The following is an 8,670-nucleotide window of genomic DNA, read 5'->3' on the forward strand; positions in this document are numbered from 1 at the left end:
GTTACAGTGATGTCATCGTTGATCTACTCCGTGGTATTATGATGGTACAATGATGTCATCATTTATCTACTCCGTGGTATTACGATGTTACGACGACGCCATCGTTGATCTACTCCTTAGAGGACATTGAGCCTCCCTGTTCGTGAGGAACGTATCATTTTTTCTACTCCTTGGTATTACGATGGTACAATGATGTCATCACTTATCTACTCCGTGGTATTACGATGTTACAGTGATGTCATCGGTGATCTACTCCGTGGTATTATGATGGTACAATGATGTCATCATTTATCTACTCCGTGGTATTACGATGTTACGACGACGCCATCGTTGATCTACTCCTTAGAGGACATTGAGCCTCCCTGTTCGTGAGGAACGTATCATTTTTTCTACTCCTTGGTATTACGATGGTACAATGATGTCATCACTTATCTACTCCGTGGTATTACGATGTTACAGTGATGTCATCGGTGATCTACTCCGTGGTATTATGATGGTACAATGATGTCATCATTTATCTACTCCGTTGTATTACGATGTTACGACGACGCCATCGTTGATCTACTCCTTAGAGGACATTGAGCCTCCCTGTTCGTGAGGAACGTAAAGGTAATACTGTGGGTATTTTCATTTCTTTAAGAGAAACACTGTAAAATTTGTGCCCGTTTCGTAATATCGTTTACCGGTATTTACAGCTGCGTTTTCAAATGCAGCTCAAATGTACTCAAGGGAAAGGGAGGTAACCCAAGTATAGCACTTTGTGTCAGAGTTGAAAAAGAGGGCATAGCGTTATTCGAACAAATGGAATTTCACACACTCACCGTGGTCATTCTGTGGGTGGAAGTTGATAAATATGAAAAAAGCTCATATACACCCTATAGTCGCCATATCTGCTCATGTCCGTTTTAAGAGACGAACATTTCAAACGAGGACATACATTTTCCTGAAACCAGAAATGGCTGAATCTTGAGTCAGACGTTCCTAATCGTTTGGCTGACAATGATAATAGATTCCCTAATAGCATTGGCAATATCGCTGACTGACTGGAGACATATTTAGAATTCTACAGACATATGGTATTGGGTTGTGTAATTATAATCTCTGCTGGTGTCACTCTACTTTGCAAATCCCAAATAATCTTAATTCAGCAACCATTGTACGAGGACGTCAGTTAATTTCCAAAAGACATTTTCAACTCCAAGATAAAGATGTATCCGAGGAAACAGGGATGTAGTAGACGTGTCGTCGAAGATATTGCTCAGTAGACTTAGCAGAGAGTGACGGAGTAGACGTAGAGTCGTACAAACGATTGGTCTAGACACACGCGCACGACAGTGTGCATTGTAATCAGATATGGCGTTTGATGTCTTCTACATCCAATTTAGATATAACACATCGCGCATAGCAACTAGTATACCCAGTTAGGAAGATCAAACTCCATCATAATCTGTCGACGGTGAAGCGCTCACTGAGCGAATATAGTCATGATTCGTCTAAGGTCTTTAATTGACATACGTGTTCGTTTTACAACATGGCGATTCCCACGTTAATATTCGATATCAATGGTATTCAACGACGACGTGATTTGATTTAATGAGTTTCATGTCTGTACAGAATCACATGTATTCTATATATTCAGTAGATTTAAATGTATGTAGTGTATACTATTGCCCTTACTGTATGTGTTGAAGCAAATCATTGTGACATCCGTAGGTTGTAGCACATTATTATGATACACATTATTATGATACACATTATTATGATACACATTATTATGATACACTTTATTATGATACACTATGTGCCGGGGTGTGTTTGCATTTAACAGCCTTGCGTTTTTTTCTGTAATAGCAAATGCATGGGCAAGACGTGGAAGGTTCAAAACGTATACTGCTTTGGTGAAACCTAAGATAAGGAAAGATAAGGTGCAGATAGACCATGCATTATGATCATGGAGGATATCGGATTTGAACTATTAATCATCGGATTCTGGAAAGCTTAAAGATCACATATACTCTAGTGGGTGCAAATGCATACATCACTCATTGACATCGTTATAAATGAAACCCCGTCATTAAAGCTGCACATTTCGATCTTTAATTGACCTTAAATCGACCTTTTTGACAACAGTGCACAATTCTCAGCCGCAAACGAAATTTCAAATTTCGCTTGCACAAGAATGCGTCTCACGTTTGCACCTGGAGCGCTGAGGCAGCAGTGATGGTGATGATGATGATGATGATGATGATGATGCTGATGAATACTGCTGCAACTGATGATGATGGTATAGCCATACTCCTGAAACAAAATCACATGGACATTCTGCTCATCAGTAATGCACAACTCCTATGCCTTTTATGCGCCCTTTTACAAAACTAATTTACCATCTCAGTAGGCCGTCTTAGCAAAGTGCCACCATTCTGACAGGCTTGCAGTCCCGCCACAGTGACATCGTCTGTTTTTACTGGGTCTACAAGATGCACTCAGTACGTACAACAAGGTCGAAAATACACGAAACACGGCAAAAGATCAATATCCCCTGTAGAAAGAGCGTGTCGGTAATTACTTTTTAAATAAACTCGCAGAACATTCGAGCACTCTTCCTGTCCTACACCAGACAAGAGACACGCCAAGTGTGCCCCGATGGGTTCCTTCCGTTGCAGGTCGAGCCAAGTTATTACTTATTACTCTGGAATCACGTGGGTGTTAGTTCCAGCACAAGGTAATTCTGCGGGCATACAGGTTTAGATGCTATGTGGGTCTTTCATGTTCAAGACAATCCATGTCAAAGTGCATCAGACATGTCAATAAGTTCGGCTTTCATAACGAAACTTCATTATCGGCAGAGCGGTCCTTTAGATTGGTTTCTTATATTCATACTTCTGAAATGACATTAGGATTATCTGCCTTTAGTACGATGAGGTCGTGCGATGTTTGGTACATCAATGTAAGATTTTGTCTTTGTATTGCTCTACAAAGGCTTTTTCTGAGCCTTTAAATGAACCGCCAGACATTTTATCATGCACTTCATATATAGTACGTCTGGCCATATTACTTTTCTGCCCAATGTTTTATTCAGACCGATTTTTCCATATTATATTTAATAAAATATATATATTCTCCGTGTTTGTGGCGTGTCGACAGAACCCTGCAAACGTTGTGATTATAGTGTCTATATACATTTTACAAATTAAAAACGCCAACTATAGAAGAAAATCCGGGTGTCTACCGAAACGAATTCCTTCGGGCCTTGGGTGCTTAATATTTATATATGAATCACCAAAAGTCGCTCCCTGTACCCAATTCAAGCGACGTGTTTTAACAGACTACTTAATGATTAATGCATTAAAGCATTCCTATATGCAATGCGCTGGCACCTCAAAGTGACTTAAGGTCACACTCTAGGAAACCATTCAATTAAATAATGTATTTTACGTCTACACCAGCTGTAACTAGCCCAGTCAATGACATGGCAATGTAGCAGGACACGAGATGCTCGCGAGATGCATGCCGGTCCCTGTGTGTCGTATCTGTAATTCACAAAATTAGACATCCTTGACACTGGCACCGACCTTGAAGTGGAGACATCTTCTTTGACGTTTGGCACGAGCTTTGACGTTCTCAGTAATAACGTTGCCTTGCGTCCGCACAACGATGCTGTCTGACGATGGCTGGAACTATCTTTGATATTACAGTAGAACGTCCGATCACCTATCCTCACATTGGACATATGCCATGGGTTCCTAATATACAATTACCTTATTAATTTAACTGGCGTGGTTGTAAATAATTGGATTATTGATTCTCGATATGAACTCTCTTTCTGGCATCAAAGAGGCACGTAGTCCAAAGCAAGAGTCCTTAGTATATTCGCTCCTGTTTTATCTCAAACCCCTTCTCTGTATACGTATTACGTTTGAGCACCTACATATGACATATAGACATATAAGTGTACGGTCTACAGGTAACAAATATACATGGTTTATAGACTGCGGGTAACACAAAGTATAACCATCTTCTTGTTTGATCTGCATTCTAGAAACTGTTGAGTCAGAAATGATGCATATAATAACTTTGTGGATGGTTATGGAAGACGCAAGGTATGTTTCTCTGCGCATGCGTCTCTGGTGAATGCCAATATTCTGTGGTTCAGTGACAGAGACGCGAACAAAATCAGGAAACCAACCCTGTTGAATTTTGGTGATAGTTTTCACACGAAAAAAATGGCGATTTACTAGAAAATTATAAATATCATATTTCCAAAATAGTAAATGTCTTGTAGATCTCATCTTTGTGAGACACTTACACAGTTGTAAATGTAGACTTTTCCAGTGCTTGTTACATTAAGAGACCCTCTGGTCTAGTAGCCATCAAGATATGATACTTAAACTCATGCAAATTATCAGTATCGATTACATTCAATTTACAAAAAAAGTAAATAAGAAAATAAAATAAATAGGAAATTCAAAAAATGTCACGAAGAAAAAAATACTGTAACTGAAATATTTCCTGGTCAATTCCCCCTACTTGGAATAGAATGCCATTCATGCGATTGTAAATCTCAAGAGAAGAGCGATTTATCCTCACAGACTTTGACGCATTGGTCTCTCTGGCCATGGTACGATTCATGCTGAAAAGGATTCAACATTTCCATTCGGTATTTCATATTGACATTCTTTGGGGCACCAACCATTTGTATCGTGTACTTCGTTTCAGAGACTGATGTATATGGTGTCATCTTGAATTTTGGCCAACAATTCATTCCATTTGTCATATTGATTATCAAATGCTTATCCCCTGGAGTTTAATTGCTTATGAATGCCAAGTATTTTAGGAGAAAGACATTTTGTCTACAATGGTTGTAACCATTGGGACTGGAGGGTACTCAAGTGTCTCCCCATGGGCAGGAGATACGGAAAGCACAGGAACATCGCCTCCTGCCAGCAGTGATGTGGGCTTATACTCTCGACAACAGCAGACTGTGACGGATAACTTCATAACATCTGCATTCTTTCACATATACAAGTGGGAGGAGAACAGAGGTATTTCACTTCATGTCAGCTCACAAACAATTTTAGATGTGATATTTGCAAGTTATTACTTAATACATTTAATTGAACGGTGCAGCTCATATGTGAACTAGCGACTCATTTACTCTGATCACAACGTTCTTGCAATACAGTTTCCTGCAACTTCCAGCCGCCAGCGTTCTTGTAGTAACTGGCAAAAGGGTCACGGATTCATTAGCTGCACATTTATGTGTAGCATATTTTGTTAGGTGCAGTCCATACATTGAGCAAGCACCTATCCCAATCTGATTACGTGCAAGTCTTTTTTTAGCAATACATTTTCTTGAAACTTCAAGCCACCTGGGCCTAGATCGAAGCTCTCTTAGTGCTAAGATAATCATAAGTGCCATTCATTAACATTACCTTACGACAATCTTAGCGCTAAGAGAGCTTCGAAAATCAAGGCCCTGGTGTATTTTGTTAATTTCCATATCGCAGTGTTGGGTGGAGGTTGAAACACCAGGTCAATATTATCTTGTTGTAAAGGTTTTTCCATATTGTTACTTTGAGAATAAATGTCAATTATCCCTTGTCAGAGGCACCTATGAGTATGAAAGTGTATGCTGCCTTGTTTGACGTTTAAACCTAAACGACAATATTAATAAGAACAGTAAGAATAAGATATATTTATAGATTAAATCTAATCACCCATACGATATATCAAGGACTGGTAAAATATGAATCACATGCAAAGGTCAACATTATTATAGCTGAAATATTCCTGAGGTTCATCGGCCAATACCGTAAAATTATTCATTTAATGGGCTCCCATGGTATCAATACTACTTCATGCAGAATTTCCTTAAAACGGATCCCATTAACAGGATTAAATGAAAAAAGGAACCCATTGTTTTTCGTCTTCACATGTGCGAGTGAAATTCCTTGACACTGAATTTAGAGAAAGAAAGTTACAATGTGCTAAACCTTGAGGTAAATTTGCCAGAATCTAATCTGTCCAAAATTTCAGCAAATGAGCATGAAACTCGTGGGTGATTATAAGATCATGTTTAATAGTTAATTAAAGATATCCCTTTTCTGTGTACATTTTCCTGATGTGAAACACTGAACTGTCGTTCCTCGATTATGTACCATCAGCACCCATACAGCTTTAAGGTCTTTGATACTGAGGTACCTCTTCCCACACTATAATACTGACTTCAAATGACGTAAAACAACATTCTCTCATTAACTCGCCTATTGACTGGACTGATTAAAGGCACCGGGAATATCTTCAAAGTCACGAAATTATGCGAAATGGCATTCCTAAAACATGTCTGTGAATGAGGTGAACGAAATTATTGTTGTGTTTAGTGCAAAGTATTGCTGTATCCATTCCACGTAATGGGGGAAACATGGTGCCACGAGGGAAGATGAATGTTTCTTGTGGGAACATCATAGTTTCTCAAGCCACTGTTAATGATAAATCGTGCATATATTAAATGCAACGTGAAGAATGACCTCTCATACTAACATCTGAAATCAGACATACCTAATCGATGTGTTTAAAGCACCAGCTTGGAGTAAACGCAAAAAGGAAAATACAACAATAAATCATCAAATTCCAAGCCATCAGCTTTAACAAAGTCAGACATGAAACGAACCATTTCCCGGTTTAGGATGTTCCACAAAAATATCAAATGAAATTATATATCGACGTCCACCAGTAGTGATACTGAAATGCTCTTGGGAATTAATGGACGCATTCAGGTTGTTTCAACTTGAGGCTTGTGTCTCCCCACAGACTCTGAAGTAGAAAAGGGATCTGGATTTTCATGCACAGTTGGAAGTTGGAAAGAGTCTCAGTATCCAAACAGGATGCTCATACAATGATGTTTAATAATACAAGACGGGGTTGTTGCCCGAAGTTGATCGTAGCGATCGGGGTAAGCATATCGCCTGGAGCAGGACTGGCAAGGAATGAAGTAAGTAGTCTTCAACCACAGGATTGGTAGTGTAGAAGCTTCATAGTAGCTATTTGATGACTGTAATTAAGAGGGATATATGTTGATCGTGTAAACGTCTAGATTACCGTGTTTAAGGGCCGTAGAAAGCCTGGTACTGTTTAAGCGATTAAACTGGACTTTGTGCGAGGGTCATTTTCAGGTTGATGAAATCCTCAGCATGAAAGGTCATCCGCTCATCTGTTTAGGGATTCGGTCATGTGCTAAAAGTTGGCTGTATCAAACGGCTATACGACAACCACAATTATATGATGGGCTTCATCTAAAAGTGCAGAGTTGGGCCCTGTGATCGTCCTTGGATCCGGGAGGACTGGTTTGCGTCCACGAGTGTCCACGATAACTAAGCAAGTCGGGTTCACCAAGCTGTATGAATGTTTTCAACGTTTAAAACCTTCATAAAACTGAATAATAAGTTAGCGTTGTAACATTTTAATACTCTTCACAATTTGACAGGCTCCTTCTCTCGATTTGGTCGAGGTAAAGAGGTGTGGTTGGATAGATTGACGGATGAGTGGATGGATGAGTTTATTTAGGGGATCAATGTGTTGGTGGTGAGATCGATAGACTGCTTGGAGAAGTCATCTGATTGGTTTCGGTTGAAGACGGATCAGCAGACGAACCAACGAATGAACTTATGGATAGCTGACTGGATAGATACATAAATAGACAGACATATAGTAACATAATAGTGCCAACACATATAGTCTATTCACAGAAATAGTCACATAAACACCAAGAGCCCTGGTTATAAATGGCTGAAATACATCGACCACCAACTAAGTTGATTACAGATAAATCTCTGATGACAAGATCAGGTTGTCCCAGAAAGGGAAAGTTATCGGTCACTCCAACAGAAGTGGAAATTACTCGAGATGAAAGAGTTGAGTAGACTGAATCAAGGGCGATTGGAATGGGTTTTATTGCTGGATAACTTCATTGATTAGACAAACACGGCATCTTTCGTAGAAATATTAAGTCCCTCCAATATTCAGTCGTCACTTAACATTCACCATAACAATATGAAGCGACACCGTGTGCAATATTCATTATAATATTCTGTGTGTTATTGACTGTGGCTCTGTTTACAGAGAGTAGTCATGGAGAAAATTACCTTTCGGTGCTGGATGCTGGACAGGCGTTCTTTTCTGTGGTGGATAAGTGTTAGGGCTTGTGAAGTCTTCTTTTACTCACGGTTATAGTGGTATAAAAAAGGTACTTGTTTTTACCGTGCTTGACAGGCATGAACCTCATGTCAAAAGTTGTAAATCGTAACCTTTGTACTCAAAATAGCTAAAACTTTGCACATAAATGTTCTTTGGCCGATATGCTGATTGAATGAATATGCGGATCATCAATATTTTGGGGAATATTATTGTAGTGGAGACTTTTGTGTGGTCAGTATCTATACATTTATGAGTATGTTGGACATGGATTTTGTCTGTTTGCAAACATTCCTTCCTGTGTGGCAAAAACACACTTCTTGCACGATTAATGTTTAACAACTTACATACTACATGCAAGAAAACAGTTACGTAAATGAATGCTTATTGTGGCACGCACTGGACTATCTAGTCGATTATTTATAGACTTCTATCATATATCTGGAATATTGCGGTGCCGTGATAAACAATAAACAAACA

This window comes from Haliotis asinina, chromosome 1, assembly GCF_037392515.1.
Source record: "Haliotis asinina isolate JCU_RB_2024 chromosome 1, JCU_Hal_asi_v2, whole genome shotgun sequence".
In the NCBI taxonomy this organism is placed as follows: domain Eukaryota; kingdom Metazoa; phylum Mollusca; class Gastropoda; order Lepetellida; family Haliotidae; genus Haliotis; species Haliotis asinina.